The following is a 16,132-nucleotide window of genomic DNA, read 5'->3' as shown; positions in this document are numbered from 1 at the left end:
GAATATTACAATTTAATTAATTTTAAAACCATCAATTAATTTACTCTTTAGTACTAATCAAGACACATCATTAACTAAATTTCAGCTCATAATTGAAACTATCATCATTATTATTCTTATTTTTCATAAGAACACAGTTTTTCACTTAAGTTAAGATTTAGATTTAATTCATTGATTTTATTATGTCAAAGTAATTAATTCTGATTGCTATTTTTCATCGTTATTTTTTTTATTCATTTTTTCCCCCGACTTAGATTATTTTCATGCATTTTTGGACCAGGAATAATTTTCGCAATTTAGACTATTTTCCTACCTTGTGGACTAGGATTATTTTTATGCATTTTGATCTTCATATATTTTCACATTATTTATTTACAAGTATAATTTACTTTATCATTTTTCCGACTTTAACTATTTTCATACATTTGCATACATTTTTTTCCCCTCCACCGATGCAATTTGTATACCAATGCAGATTCCCCCCCGTGTCCGTTTACCTTGTCGTGGTGGGGGGGCTTGCGGTGTGGCGAGTTCGGGGCGAGCTCTTGGGAGGAGTCGTGAACCCCCAGTTGCTCAAACAGAATATCGGCGGGAGGGGATTTTTCTCCCTTCCTTCCCTCATCACACTTACCAAATGCGGACGAAAACCCCTAAGCCAAGGCGTGTCAACCGTGCCGATGGCTGCGTGGTACCGGGGGTAGTCGGTGCCTCAAACGGGAGACTTCAGGGATAGCAGGCGAACCCTGTCGTACGCAGCCTTACCTCTGTGTGGGGGGCTACACAGGGGCTAGACCCCATCTTTTCCCCCTAGTTCTCTGGTTCGTTCATGGATGAAAACTCAAAGAACACTTCTCCCCCTTGTGGGGAGCGTCAGAAAGACTCGTTTAGCTCTGCAAAATTTTTTATAATCAAAAGAAATGAAAACCTAACATTCACTGCTGTCTCCCCATTCTTAATTAACAAAGCCTTAATAAATCTCATCGGTGAGTTCCAATCGGTTAAAAAATTACGTACAGGTGAATTATTAGTCGAAATAAAACATCCTAAACAAGTTCAACCTATTCTTGCAATCAAACAACTAGGCCCATACCTTTGTACAGTTTCAGCACACTCAACATTAAACTTTTCTCGGGGAATCATTTCGGAGCCAGACCTTCTATTTACATCAGAGAAGGAAATTCTAGAGGAAATGCAAGAGCAACACGTAAGTGGAGTGAAGAGGATAACTATCAAACGCAACGGCGAAATGCAGAATACGAAGCACATCATTCTGACTTTTAGTACGCCTATCCTCCCTTCACGTGTCAAAGCTGGTTATCTCTCTTGTCCAGTGAGACCTTACATCCCAAATCCACTACGATCTTTTAATTGCCAGCGTTTTGGACACTCCAAGCTGTCATGCCGTGGTACAGGAACCTGTGCCAGATGTGCTGAGCCCGGCCACGAGAGCAATGAATGCTCAAAGGAATTTAAATGCGTCAACTGCAAAGGAGACCACCCCTCATACTCTAGAAAGTGCCCTAAATGGCTAACCGAAAAGGAAATACAGGTCATCAAAACCATTCAAAAAATATCATATCCAGACGCGAGAAAAATTGTCCAATCTCGTGCACCTACAACTGGACTTTCATATTCTGCTGCTGTAAAAAAAGTATTCAACTCCATAAGCACACAAACTGAACCTCCAGTAAACAAAGCAAACAGCAATAAAATACCGAACTCACCTAATGCTATAACTGTAAACACAACCAAATCAAATAAACAAAATAATAGCCCCAAATCTTCTTTTCAGAAAACTAATCAAAATCAACAACAAATAAAAAATACAGATAATGTATCTGTTATTGTTAATCAAAACAAACCATCCAGTCAGAACACGAAAAAACTAATTGAAAAAAAGAAACTTTTACAAACGCGCACAAAAATTGGGGTAGCCTCTAAACAGAGGCCCCCAAAATTTTATAACTTTAGAAAGGAGGACTTTTTACTTTCTAGCAAGAAAGTAAAATTGACCAAATCACAAATAGAAACACTCCAACAACCTCTTCCCCAGGAGGAGGACGAGGATGTTGACTTTGAAGATCTTCCGCCATCCGACGATGAAGGGTGGACGGACCATCCTCCCTCATGAGCTGCTCCCTCTCCTTCTGGCCTTTTCTCCTTCCTTTTTTCTCCATGGCCCTGAGCATTCTCTCTTGGAATTGTCAGAGTTACTCGCATAATGTCACGGACATCAAAGATCTTGTCGAATACCACCAACCGGCCATATTCTGTCTGCAAGAAACATTTCTGTCCCCTGCTGATAGACCGAGGTTGAAAGGTTTTGACATATACCGCAAGGACTGCTTGTCAGGCGACCGTCGTAACTAATCTTTGAAAAACTACCACAACTACTACATTGCTTTTATAACAAATGCCTCAAGCTTTCTTATTTTCCAGATGTTTTTAAAATTGGAAAATTGATTTTATTTCTCAAACAAGGTAAAGATATTAAAGATGTTTTTTCATATCGTCCTATAACACTTTTACCAACATTAGGAAAACTTTTAGAAAGAATAGTTGTTAAAAGAGTTCAATTTTATTACCAAAATTTTTCTCCAAAAAATCAATTTGGTTTCAAAAAAGGATATTCAACAGAGGATGCTTTACAAAATATTTGGGAAAATCTTCTTGATTATAATATAACAGGTCATAAATTAATAATTTCCTTAGACATTCAAAGAGCTTTTGATAGCATTCCACATCCACAACTCCATAACAAAATTTCTCAATTACGGTGTCCTAATATTTTGAAAAAATTCCTTCACAGTCTACTTGAAAACAGAAAATTAATAATGGATTCTAATAATGAATTTGTAATTCATAATCAAATGATAGGCGTCCCACAAGGATCTTGCAGCGGTCCGTTTTTGTGGTCATTAATAGCAGAAGATATTCTACACACTTCAATGCCAAGAGGAGTTTTTATTCAAGCATTCGCAGATGACTTTGTGATTGGCGTTGTTAAAGAAACAATAAAGAGCATGGGAGATGAAGCAAACTCAGCTTTAATACAATTCAAAAAATGGGCAGATTATTATAATTTGAAAGTCTCAACAGATAAATCAAGTTTATTACTTTTTAGAAGAAAAACTAAGAATCAAAATATTAAATATGGGACTGAAAAAATTAAAAGGGTAAGGACTTTAAAGTATCTGGGAATCATTCTTGATGAAAACCTTTCATTCTTACCACATATACAACACCTAAAGACCAAATCAACCAATTATTTACAACATTTAAGACGCCTGGCAGGAAAATATTGGGGCTACAATATTCGTTTCAGAGCTCGCTTATATGATTCTGTTTTTCTCAGAATAATAGCTTATGCATCTCCAATTTGGGCAAGCAATCCAACTACAAGATTGAATTTAAATCTTTTGAAATTACAACGTCCTTTGTTATTACATTTAACAGGAGCTTATGCAACAACAGCAAATAGTTCTTTACAGATAATCACCGGTATACCTCCTTTAGATATTCAAATTTCCTACGAAGCAAAAATGGGAACATTACTCAGACTTAATAAGGACGTTGTCACATGTTTTGGAATTCTTCGAGCGTCTTCCTTTGAAAAGAAAATCAAAACAATTTTATTTCATCCCAGTGTTTCCTTAACATCTTCATTACAAATAAACTCACCAAATTTGGAAAATTCAAGCACTAATATTTCTTCCTTCCGTTACTTCACAGATGGCTCGAAAACAAAACAAGTTACAACGGCAGCTTTCCTTATTTTAAATAACACAACTCCAACTGACGAAACCACATTTCTTCTAAATGTCTCCAACTCTATTTTTCAAGCAGAAGCGTTAGCAATAAAAGAAGCAATAGATCATGCTGTAACCCACAATAACTTACCATCAATTATGTACAGTGACAGCCAATCAGTCATTAAATCAATTGGTAATCTAAACCCAACAAACTCTTTAATAGCTGAAATCCAACAACAACTAATAAATCATGATAATATCAAAATTTCTTGGATTAAAGGTCATTCAACCTCTGCTGGAAACAATAGAGCCGATTTTCTCGCAAACCAAACAGCAAATGGACTCTTAGTACCAACAAAACAGCATCCTTTGCCATTTCCAAGAAGTTTTGCAAAGCATAAATTATTACAAGATCTACTGAATGATTGGCAAGAACGATGGGAACAAGACATAACAGGAAGACTAATCTACAAAATCCGTCCGAAAGTTAAACTTACTCCTTTGAATTTAAATAGACATGAAATTTTTTTCTTTACTGGCCATGGCCCTTTCCCTTCATACTTGAAAAGATTCCATATTAGAAATAGTGACCTCTGCAGATGCAAATCAATTGGAAATCCTCAACATTACATACAACATTGCATTCACACTTCTTCATTCCATCTTCGTTCTTCTGGCAATTGGACTCAAGACTTAAAAAACTATTATTCGTTTCCTGCAGCAAAAAAGAAAATTACAGATCTTATTACATTTCTAATTGACCACGAACATTTTCTCTTTGGATAAATTTTTTTTTACTTACTTTTTTTTTTTTTTTAATATATAGGCATTAAGCATTTTAATTAATTTTTTAAAATTATTATTTTTATTATTTATTTATTGTTTTTATTATTATTTTTTTTTTGTTTCACTTTATTTTCTTTTGCTTTCATCTATTTTTATTTATTTATTTATTTTTATTTATCTTAATGTAAATATTTATATATATTCTTTCTTATTGAACAAAATTATTTTCTTCTGTATATATCAAAATTGTTTATCAGTGTGGAGTATTGTTAAATTTTCTCGTACGTCATCCCATAATTTGTGAAATTTAACATTGTTGAATGTGTACAAAAGGATGACGTATTTAATAAAAAAAAAAAAAAAAAAGTAGCTGCGCGCGCTCACCTTCACTCGCTGTTTACAATTTGTACTGTATATATTCCACCTTCTTACGACTTGAGAGGCGTGGAATTGCAAACACTTGTAGATCAACTTCCTCCCCCATTTGTCATCTTGGGGGATTTTAATGGCCATAATCCTCTCTGGGGGAGCTCAGACTCTAACAGCAGAGGTCTAATTATTGAAAACTTTATTGAAGACAACGATCTATGTGTTCTTAACGACGGTGAAAATACCTATTTCCACCTTCCTACACAAACCTACCATGCCATCGATCTAGCAATATCCTCACCTTCCTTTCTGCCACTTTGGGATTTCCAGGTGCAGGGTGGTCTCTACACTAGTGGCCACTTTCCTATCAAAATAACATATACTGGACGCTGCAGCTATCAGCAGCATCAGCAAGGCCGTCTTCGCATTGATCGAGCTGATTGGGCAGCATTTACCCATTTGGCAGAAATAACATCGGAAGACGTGACTGACATTGATATTGATGTAGCGGTAAAGCGAGTAACCGACATCATCTTAAACGCAGCGAACGCTGCTATACCAAGAACCTCTAAAGGCAGGATCAAATATCCTAAGCCATGGTGGAACTCTGCTTGCCAAGAAGCTCAGAAGAAACAAAAAAAAGCATGGAACACATTTCGTCGATACCCGACCACACAAAATCTTGTGACACTTAAACGAGCTCGTGCTGAAGCTCGTAGGATTCGACGGAAAAGCCAGCGGGACTCGTGGCAGGCCTATGTCAGCACAATCACGACGTCCACCCCATCAAAGACCGTATGGGGTAAAATTAAAAAAATTTCTGGCAACTACAATACTTCTTGTGCTCCCATTCTAGAAGAAAACGGCAATATTTTATCAGATCACAAAGAGGTGGCTAACTGCCTGGCGACTCATTTGGCTGACGTCTCCAGCTCAAATAACTACTGTTCTAAGTTTTTAGCTATCAAATCACATAAAGAACAAAAAGTTCTAGATTTTAATTCGAACATTTTTAACCAATACAACACAAAATTTACCATTCAAGAACTACATAATGCTTTACAAAAATCAAAAAACACATCACCTGGCCCTGACGAAATTCACAATAGCATGTTAAAAAATCTCAGCAGGTCCTCTTTAGAAAATATTCTGCAACTTTTCAATAGAATTTATTCTGAACACAGATTTCCAAAATTTTGGAGCCAAGCAATAGTAATTCCTATCCTTAAACCAAATAAACAAACTGATAAACCCGAGAGCTATAGACCTATAGCTCTAACGAGCTGCCTATGTAAACTAATGGAGCGGATGGTCAACGCGAGACTCATGTACATTCTTGAGTCAGACCATCTGCTATCTTCCCATCAAAGTGGATTCAGGCGCGGCAGATGCACAGTCGACAACCTGCTGCTTCTTGAGACATCGATAAGGGAAGCATTTCTTAAACGAAAGCATCTTGTGAGCGTATTTTTTGACATTGAAAAGGCATATGACCGTACCTGGAGGTATGGGATCCTCAAAACCCTGCACGAGTATGGGTTGCGAGGTAACCTACCAATCTTTCTTTCTAATTTTCTAAGAGATCGAACTTTTCGCGTACGTGTCAAGTCTGTTTTGTCGGATACCTTCATCCAAGAAGAAGGAGTTCCCCAGGGAAGTGTGCTAAGCGTAACTCTTTTCATAATCGCAATCAATAGCTTAATTGATCAACTGCCTCCTTCTGTAAAAGGTACCATGTTCGTTGATGATTTTCAAATTTCTTTTTCTTCATCGAGCATGAGTATCATTGAAAGACAACTTCAAATAGCCATCAATAAAGTATCACAATGGGCGGAAGAAAATGGCTTCTCTTTCTCTGCTCAAAAAACCTTTTGCATTCATTTCTGCCGTAAAAGAGGTCTCCATCCTGATCCAAACCTTAACCTTAATAATCAACCAATAGTTGTAAAGGATCAGGGAAAATTCCTGGGTCTCATATTTGATAAAAAACTTAAATTTTTACCGCACATACAAGAACTGAGGAAAAAATGTTTATTGAAACTAAATATCCTGAAAGTCTTAGCAAACACATCTTGGGGTGCTGATAAAGAGTCTCTGTTGAGAATTTACAGGGCTCTTATACGCTCAAAACTTGATTATGGATGTCAAATTTATGGCTCTGCAGCGAAGAGCTATCTGAAAGCCTTGGATCCAATACATAACCAGGCACTGCGCATTTGCACAGGAGCCTTCCGAACCTCACCTATCAACAGTCTTCATATTCTAGCACATGAACAGTCTCTTAACAATAGACGTCTCAAACTTTCTTTAAATTTTTACTTCAAAACAAAACCTTACACTAATCACCCACTACACCTTCATATTTTTAATCCATCAAATGTTCTGTTATTTCTTCACCGTCCTTCGATGATCCCAACATTTGGGATCCGAATGCGTCGGATGCTGTCAGACCTGCAGCTATTAGATTTCAAAACCTTCAACACATTAAAACCAATTGAACCATGGTGTGAAGTAAATACATCTACTATCAATGACCTCGCTAAATTCCCTAAAGAGACGACACCAAATACAGCTTACCAGCAAATATTTTATGATACAAAATGCAAATATTCGGAATATAAAGATATTTTTACCGATGGATCAAAAGCAAACGATCGCGTCGGCTTTTCTACAATAGTTGATGGTCACGTTATGGCAGAAAAATTAAACCCCTCTTGCTCTGTATTTACTTCAGAAATAAAAGCCATATTTATATCCCTTCAGTCAATAGCTCAATCCAACTACAAAAAGTGGGTGATATACACTGACTCAAAGAGTTCAGTGGAAGCAATCACTCACTGCAATAATAATAGCCACCCTATAGCCATTCAGTCCTATCATGTGTTAAAAAATCTTATGCAAAACAATTTTAAAGTCCTCTTTTGTTGGATCCCTGGTCATGTAGGCATTGTAGGCAATGAGGCAGCCGATTCGGCTGCCAGAACTGCAAGTATTCTGGTTGACGACCGTGTTCCTTACGCTGACATCAAAAACGCCATTTCTGAATCTCTTAATACGCATTGGCAGCGGTCTTGGCATTCAGAAACCCAAAACAAACTGCGTTCAATTCAGCCCTCAACTAAAGGCTTTAGATCATTGCCTCTCACCAGGAGAGAACAAGTTTTATTAGATCGACTTCGCATTGGTCACACTAGATTCACACATAAATACCTTTTATGCCGTGAACCAGCTCCAATGTGCATAACTTGTAATGTCATTCAGACAGTGTTACATATTTTAAGTAACTGCCCAAATTTTAATCAAATACGTTTCAAATATTTTAATGATTTTAACCCTACTTTGAAGGAGTTGCTTGGGGACCAACCCCATCGCAATTTACACCCCTTCCTCCGGGAGATTGGTTTCTCCCTTTTAATTTAGTGTTTGTGTTGTCATTATGTGATTTCGTCCTTTTTATATTTTTCAAGATATTGTTTTATCCATTTTTTCTTAATATGTTTTTAGCATTTATATGTTTTTAAGGTGTTCCTTTTTTAATACTACAACTTGAAGGTTTATGCTTTTACTTAAAAAAAACTTTGTTTTACTTTTTTGATTCATTTTTAAATGAAAACTAAAAAAAATATAACAAAAAATCGTTTGGCGCAGTATAGCCCTTAAGGGCTCTTGCGCCATAAAAAATCAACTAACCAACCAACCAACCAATGCAGATTAATTTTGAATATGTCAAAAATATTTCCTGAAATAAAATATTCTGAAATAAAATTTTCTAAAATAAAATTTCTTGAAATTAAATTTTCTCAAAAAAATAAAAGAAAGACCCTAGAAGTGCTAAAATTTATAAGTCGAGCAACGCGACTTTCACTTCTACTGTCCTTTTAAAATGTGCTGAAATGAAATGCAACTTTTCAGGATTCCCCTTCCGAAAATAAACATTGAATGTTCCCCTCCTTTTGAAACGTTAGTCTTTCTCCGTATGCTATGCATCAACAAGTTTACCCCTCAGTGAACACGCGAAAACCACAAATGGTCAAAGGGGAGGAAGATAAGAACTTCTCTCTCTCTTTCACACGTACACACAATGGAAGGAAAACATTTCTTAAATGATTTCATTCTAACGTTTCTTCTAAGTCTTTTTTAAAAAAAAATTACTTTAACGTCTACCAACACCAGTAATCAATTTTCATAGAATTCAAGTATCATAATATATTTTTTCTACACTTAAAGTTTTTTCACGCATTTAATTCATTCTAATCAAAACAATTTTCACACATGCGTCATCACTTTCAATGTATTTCCTTTTTGGATATTTGATCATAATTTCAAATTTTTTTTTCCAATTAAACATTATTTATTCATTTATTTTTTTAATTTAATTAAAATGTATACCTTACATCCTACGAGTTCAACATTAATGCTTCATCATTTTCAATGTATTTCTTTTTACATATTTGACCATAATTTCAAGTTATTTTTTACAATTTATCATTATCCATTTATTTATTTTTTAATTTAATTAAAATGTATGTTTTTTTAATCAAAGTTTTTTTTTTCTTTTTCGAAACATATATTCTATCAGTCATTTCAATGAGTTTAATTTGAGTTTTTAGCAACATCAACAATTAATTTTCATCGAATTGAAGAATCCTCTTATAATTTTTTTTTTCTTTTCCTCGTAACCGAATTTTTCACTCTTTGAATTCATCCTTACATATACTTTTCAGAAGTTTAATTAAACACAAGTCGTTTTATTAATTCTTTACTAATTCGTTTTATCACACATTTTAGTATTTTCATCAATCTGGTAATCCAATTAATATTAATATATTCGTCATGGTTATTTTTCGTAACATAAATACTTTATCATTTTACTTTAACGTCTACCAACATCAATAATCAATTTTCATCGAATTCAAGAATCATATTATATTTTTTCACACTTAAAAGTTTCTTCAATCAATTTAGAATACAGGAGACTTTCTTATTTTACTTTAACGCTTTCAATGTATAAGATTTTCAAGAAGCAACATGTTTTTACTTTATATGTTACTGTTTATATTATTTTTAGTTTTTCATAGTTGCAAAATTATTTTATAACTTACAATCAATCCACCTTTAGTATTTATTGTTACATATCAGTAATCGAATTTCACCACGTATTTGAACTTAACATTACTTGACTTATTTTAACACAGGTCGTTTAATTAATTTTTTTTCTTTTTATCACACATTTTATTATTGTTATTAAACTTATAAACGGACTAGTTATTTTTCTTTATGCATGAGACTTCATCATTTTACTTTACAATCTGCAAACACTAGTGACTGAATTAACATTTCTATTATTCTTCACAGTAATATTTTTTTTTCCTGTTGCAATAAAGAAATCTTATCTGAAACCCCTTAATACATTTTCATTAAACTTTATTAACGAAATTAATAAGAATTTAATAACAAATTATACAGTATATTTAAATCGAAAATATCTCACGGTAGTTGCAATTACTATTAACAATGACATGTTTATAACACATATAAACCATCGTGCACATCGTGTGTAAATGTTCTAACGTATTCATACCTAGCTCATACCGAACCCAGCCGTAGGTGGGGTCTGGTCTTTGGGGGACCGGGCCCGTCCCTATGCCGGTCCCAAGCGCGGGTAAATGGGGAGGGTTTTACGATGGTGTAGCATCCACGTATGTAAAACGACCACTCTTTACTTGCGTGTGAGCAGATTTGTATCTGCCCAATGGCTATCGAGTGGGACAGTGAGTAGGCAATGGGCACCACCGGAGTCAGGTCCGTACCTGGGTCCACGGTGTCTAGAGTCGTAAGTGGTTTAGATCTCGTTCCCTTACGGGTAAGGGGGCCCCGGCCGAAAGGTCAGTTCTCTGGAAGCCCCAGATGGCATAGCAGAGCGGGGTTCCCTGTTTCGTACCGTACCTAGCTCATACCGACCTAATGCTCTCTGCTTTCGGTCGACGTAGTTATGCAGTTCGTAACATAACCTATACACCTTCAGGTGGCCGACAAACTTTTTAAGTTCAGTAAAATATTCCTTTCGACAAATTGGGCATGTGGGGTTATTTATCCCCCAAAGTATTACACATTTTTCGTGGCATATATGGCCACGATTCAGCTTTACAAACTCACCTTCCCCTTCAATAAGGCATATTATACAGTCTTCCTCATTGTTACAAAAATATTGACTTCTAATTTCGAAGTATGGGCCTTGATCGTTGATAATGAAAAAGTTTTCGATTCCATCTCGAATCTTTTGCTACGAATTATATAAGGTATTTCTATCTTCGTATGCATTCTCAGCAATCAAACTTAGAATTTCATGGCAAATTTCTTCAAACAACACCATGTGTTCAACCATTTTCACCACACTTTGTAAATATTCACACACGCACACACACACACTTCCAACCCGCTCGTACAAACTTTCTAAAGTAAAATAACCATTTCAACTTTCGCTCACCTTGATTTACACCCCGCTACACCTTCCCCCTCTCTGGGGTCAATTGTGATCAACTCAGTGATAAGGAACATGGTTGTAAGGCATTGGCGATGGTATTAGTAAGTACCATGAGTCATCACCCCTCCAATTCTTCGTATTCATTCGAGACCAAAATTATAGCTTTTGCCATCTGCTATGATTTTAAATATTCCCAACTTCGATTTTTTTTTTTTAATTTTTGAACTTATGTAATAATATTTTTTCACAACTTGTACATTATCTACAATACATTCTCACACTATACTTATGAAATACTTTACGTCACAACCATTTACGTGCCTATGAGACATATATATATATATATATATATATATATATATATTATTTTACATGCAATTCACTACAAATGGATTTTTTTCGAATCTAATTCATTATTTTCACTGTACATGATTTTAAAGTTTATGTTCACGATCAAATAGGTTTATTTCATGTGAGTTTAGAAATTATTTCTCAAAGATAGTTTTATTCAGTTTGCATTGTTTTTCAAAACAATCTCTCATTTAATTAATGTGTTTCATAAAAAAAAAAAATATCAACACCAATCAAGAAATCTGGTGGAACTCATAAAGAAACATTCTGATCTTTTATCATGGAATGAAAAAGGACAAATTATTTATAAAAAACAAAACATTCCGAATAGTAATATTGCAGACCTGAGTAATTTAATTTTCAACAATTGAAAGAATATTCATGTACCATGGAAACATGAATTTTTACACACGTTAAACGAAATAAATGTACCCAAACATTTTGTGAAAAATAAGTATTTAACAGATGTTATCCATCTTTTATACCTAAAGCTGTCAATGTACCTTCGTCTCTCGATACACCCAGAAAGAAAAGGGTGAAAAGACAGCTTGATTTTGTATGGGATACAATAAAATATTTTAATTCATTCATTCTGTCTCGTTATTATTTTTTGATATCTACAAATGAAAACAAAAATAAATTATTCGAGTAAAATTGAGATTCCTTGCATATTCCCATGGAACGAACAAGACATGATCTTAACGTTTCTGATCGGCGCTCCTTATCAGAGATGTGACGCGTTATCATCGGTTGCTGTGATGACTTACCGTCACGCGTTATCATCGGTTGCTGTGATGACTTACCGTCACGCGGTTTTTAGAGTAGGGTGGAAGGGTGAAATCATTGTTTATATTGATGAATCATGATTGTTTCGGGTGGGGTCGATCTATGATTGAGATTTGTTGTGACGTTTGAGAAACGTGAATTAATTTTAATTGGTTAGAAACAATGATGTCACTTTTAAGGTCCTTTATTGGTTGGCTCGAACAACGTCACACAGTCTTGATTAATGAATTTAAGTTCATTGGTCAATGAATGGACGTCATTGCGAGTTTAAAAGAGTCTTGATTACAAAATGAGTCACTTCTGAGTTTTACCTTGTGTTAGTCAGACGTTCTCTCGTTACTTTGGCTCTAGCGTTGTGATTTTAGCCTTCGTGCTCTTGCTTTTATAGTTTTAGACTGATTTTTAAGATGAAATACAACATGGAAAATGCTGCTTCAACTTCCTCTTCTTCTTCTTCGGTAAGTATAATTATAACTCTTAATTTAACTTTGTAATTAATTCTTAATTTTTATTTCATTTAATTTGAGTTTAATTTTAATTCAAACAATTCATTTCACAAACACTTCACTTAACTTTTTAATTGAATTTATTTTTTTAACATTGCAATTCATTCATTTAACTTTGTGATTAATTTCGGATACTTCATTCAACTTTTTTAAGTTTATTAATTTTATTTTTTAACACTCCGTCGGGCGCAACTGATCTATTAGGCACACCTCGAATTCTTTAGTTAGCCACGCGCCCTCAATAGCTTATGGAAAAATGTATATTCATTTTCTCAAATAAACTTGATACATTCGAAAATCATGAAAAACTTTTATTTATCTTCTTTGGTGTTTGTAGTTGACATTTTTTTCGTAAGAAAATGTGAACATGCGTAGAAAAGATCAGTAGATCAAAGTGTGCTTCCCAGGCTCAATGCGCCCGATCATGTTCTACAACATATTGCGCCCGACGGAGTGTTAATTTAACTTTGCAGTTAGTTCTTAACTTTATTCGAAATTCTTAATTATTAATTTCTAAACTTAATTTAACTCCTAATTTTAGTTCTTCATTTTGCTTTAGTATCTGATTCTTAATTGTGTATCGTCAATGACTTAAAAATATTTTTTTTTTTCGCAGTTCATCGATTTTGGGTTCGACGAGACAGAGTGGGATAAGATTATGTCAGATATCCCAGAATCTTCACTTTCCAACTCCATGACACCACCAATAGGATTTGCACCAATTGTAAGTATTATTCCTTATTAATTATTGTAATCATATTTTTGATGAATATGTATTATATCCATATTTTTGGTGAATATGTATTCATTATTTTTATTATTTTGAAAACAGGCCGGCCCCAGTGGAGTCCCACGACCTAGTGACGAACCATCTCCGGTTGTATTGACTTTTGTTGTTCCGGCTACAATGCCCACTCCCGTTGTGCCATCCTCATCGAAGTCTGCCCCATCAAAGACGTCGCATGTAAGTATCATTTTATATTTCAATGATATTACATTTCAGACAGTAAGAAAATCTTTTGATTTACCGTAACATACATTTTTTTTTTCCATAACATGAAAACTCTTTTTGATTTTCTGAAACAAGCAAAAATCGTTTTGATTGTTTATAAATATATGTAAAATCTAGTAAAAAGAAAATTTTTCGGTATAAGTTCAAATCTTTTTGACTGTATATAAGATGTGAAATAGAAAAAAAAAGTCTGAAATGGTATCTTTCTTTTTGCAAATCTCTTTCTCTCACAATTTATATGTTAGTAATTTTTCAAGATTATAAGAGAGAGGGATCCATTTTGGAGGGGGATTGTATTTATGTGTTTTCAGGTGCGCGATTAATGGGAAAAAAATTGCATATGTGTACTTTTGAATGTTTGAGAAATTGATGAGGGGAAAAATATTTTTTGAAAGTGAGAAAAAATTTATTTGATTACAAGTTTGAAAACTTTACATGTTCACTTTAACAAGTTGTGAGAAATAATTTTACGTGCTAGAAAAATTTTTTTCGTTAGAAAATTTTTTTAAAAATACTTTTTATAAATTTGAGAAAAAATTAATGTTATAAAAATTTTATATGCGAGTAATACACGAAAAAGAAAAATAATTGTTTAAGAAAAAAAATATTTGATTATGAAGTTATTTTGATAGTTTGAAAATTATTTGATTATGAAGTTATTTTGATAGTTTGAAAATTATTTTGCATAAGAAACGATGGTACAGATGTGATATACCCCCCCCCCCCCCTTGGCGAGGATAGAATTTTTAGCTCATTTCGAAAATCGCCAACGTTGGCGATAAAACTTTTTCCGGTAGCCCTAGTAACCTTGCAGAATATACCTGGGAAGTACAGATGTGAACTAATTCTTTTCGCACGTGTGTCCGTGGAGGTAGGTGCACATATGTTCCACTCTTAGGGGGATTTTACGACGTGGTGTTGTTTCGTGCAATATACCTTACAGGAATGCTTATTTTGTGTTAGTTTAAATTCAGTAGTTGTGTTTTGAAGTAAAAACATTACAAAATGCCAGTTTCTTCAAACTTGAAGGTTAATTAAAAGTTAACTCCAACGTGGTGTGTATCTGTAACGTGCCATTGTCATATGATGTATTGTTTTAGACTGAGTGTGAATATGTATACCATATAAAAAGGTAAGTTCTTTATTTTAGAATTCAAAAAAAAAAAACCTCTCACTTCCAAAATTCTTTGTTTTTACAAATCCTTGAGGGGTTCTTGTAGTATACATAACTGCGATCATACTCCGACTGTAATGTATATTAACAGTCGGAGGGATAACGGACCGAGCGAAGCGAGGTCCTGGCGAGCCAGAGGTCTCATAGTACTTTCGTAATGAGACCGAGGCAGGGCCAGACCGAGGGCTCGTATCCCGGAGAAATGATGAAAAAAAAATTAATGCATTAATTTCGACTTGTAATTAATACAATAATTTATTTCATTGTATTTTAATATGTTTACAAAAAACCCCGGTCCTGTACATTTTTGAAGCATATATTCGTGATGTTTTTTGTTGTGCTTTTATGTTGTTTTTATATATATTGTGTTCTGAAGTGCTTTGATCATGTTTTCTTATCTGATTTTTTCCTGTTGGCGCTAAAAAAGCATCGCTAAGAACGATGTATGACATATGTCGTCATACATTGTTTTCTTGGCGACGCTTTCTTGGCGCCAACAGGAAAAAGTCGCCAAGGGTGGGGTATATCACATCAGTTCCGAAACGATTATTTGATTTTGCAAAAGAGAGAAATTATTTTCTTTTCAAAAACCCTTTTTTCAATGTGTGGTGATATTGTGACGAAATTCGTCTTATGACACACTGCGAAAAGTTAGATAGCTGTTTCCCCTCTCATACATTCAGGTTCACTGACGTGTAAAATGCATTAGACTTTCGAAAGTAATAAAGCGTAAATTTCTCCTCTCTTCGATTTCATGCTTTGTTGATATTGTGTAATGCACGATTACATAGCATGTTTTGGAAGTGGGAAAATTGTTTTTATGTTTTACACAGGAACACGATTTTTATATGTTTTGGGAATTGTATTTATGTGTTTTCAGATTCGCGATAGCATATTTTATTTTGGAGGGGA

Source organism: Uloborus diversus, chromosome 9 (genome assembly GCF_026930045.1).
Source record: "Uloborus diversus isolate 005 chromosome 9, Udiv.v.3.1, whole genome shotgun sequence".
Lineage (NCBI taxonomy): Eukaryota > Metazoa > Arthropoda > Arachnida > Araneae > Uloboridae > Uloborus > Uloborus diversus.
The sequence above is the reverse complement of the archived record's forward strand: the minus strand, read 5'-3'. Positions refer to the sequence as shown.